Genomic DNA, 1,431 nt, shown 5'->3' with positions numbered 1-1,431 from the left:
TGATGGTTCAATGCTATTAAGGCACGGATATCTTGTGATAAATTAAAAATTGTTTTCTTTTATGTACTTTTATGTACTCTGCTAGTGTTGCTTCATTCTGCCAAAACCCTGAGTAAAAACTGGTTACACCAAAAAGAACTCCAACGGGGGTTCGAAAGAAGGAACAGGGATAAGATACATCACAGAGCAATGAGACAGGAAGAAAAAAAAGAAACTATAAAAGTTAAGATGGCAGGGATCAAACCATACAGTAATAACTAGATTTAATTTTGGACATAAACATGACAAAGAGAATTACAGCACCTGATTCCAAGAACTTCAGAAATAATTTGGACAGTGATACACTGCCCAGAGTACTTGGGATAAAGGAGAATTGAACTATTCTTTTTTTTTAATTCCCAAGCCAAGGCCCAGTTTTATTTATACTCATCCCGGAGCACATGGTTTGGGGCTACTGGACACGTCTCTGGGGAAATGAGGCTGAACGCCAGAGGGCAGTGATGGGGTGTAGAAGAAATAGACAACAAGGATGGATGGGTCCCCCCTCTTCGAGTGTCCTCCATAGGCTCCCACATATCCCTGGGCAGAGGCAGAGGTGCAGTCTTATTCAGGATTTGGACTTGGACACAGAAAGTCTGATGAGTCCAGCCAGACCCGCCACGCCCAGGGCCATGCCTCCAACAATGGCCATGCCCACTAGTCCATCTTTCTTCATGGCCTTGTCAATGAGCCGTTCCAGTTCCTTGGCCTGGTTGTTCTGGGGCTCTGTCTGCAACAGGCCCCGCACATACTTTAATGCCTTCTCATATTCCTTGAGCCGGTAGTTCCCCACAGCCAGGTAGAAGACATAATCCCGCTATTCCTCTTTGCTCCCTTTGGGCAGCAGCTCCTCCAGCAGGGCAATGCTTTTCCGGATGTCATCGTTGTACTTGCTTCGCACCACGCACCAGGCATACTCAAACTGTGTGCTCTTGGACACGGAGCCTGCTGCCTTCTCAGAATGAAATTTCTTTTCAAACTTCAGCAGGTCTTCCTCGTTCAGTATGGCCTCCATGGCTGCCGCCCCACACCTAGGTCGCTACTGCGCCACGGTCTCCATGGCCTATGGGCAGGGCTGGAGAGAATTGAACTATTCTGAAAAGGGAAGAATCCCAGGAAGTTGGAGGGCTTGGAGCCACTTGGGTAACACTTTCCCTTTAGTGTCTATGGTATACAGAATCTCTCAGGCTCCAGTGCCCAGATCTCGCTTTTGATATAGAGTTATTTGTTAAGCATAGATAAGCAAACACAATGCAAATTATTGTCAGGAGAATATACATAAGTAAATGCAATATATTCAAAATGACATCTTTACTTTGGGTAATGATTTTGCTCTTCTTGGAGTTACATAAATTTTATCCAACATCCAGTGAGTCACCAAACATTATTGCT

At 45.1% G+C, this 1,431-nt stretch overlaps 1 pseudogene; it reads right to left on the bottom strand.

Annotated features, from left to right (window-relative positions):
* Nucleotides 1-391: 391 nt before the first annotated feature.
* LOC112825888 (mitochondrial fission 1 protein pseudogene) lies at nt 392-1,054 on the bottom strand (annotated as a pseudogene).
* Nucleotides 1,055-1,431: the final 377 nt, after the last annotated feature.

This window comes from Callorhinus ursinus, unplaced genomic scaffold, assembly GCF_003265705.2.
Source record: "Callorhinus ursinus isolate GAN/ISIS: 27379988/994484 unplaced genomic scaffold, GSC_fseal_2.0 scaffold4, whole genome shotgun sequence".
Classification (NCBI taxonomy): Eukaryota; Metazoa; Chordata; class Mammalia; order Carnivora; family Otariidae; genus Callorhinus; species Callorhinus ursinus.
This window is presented reverse-complemented; position numbering and strand designations above follow the sequence as displayed.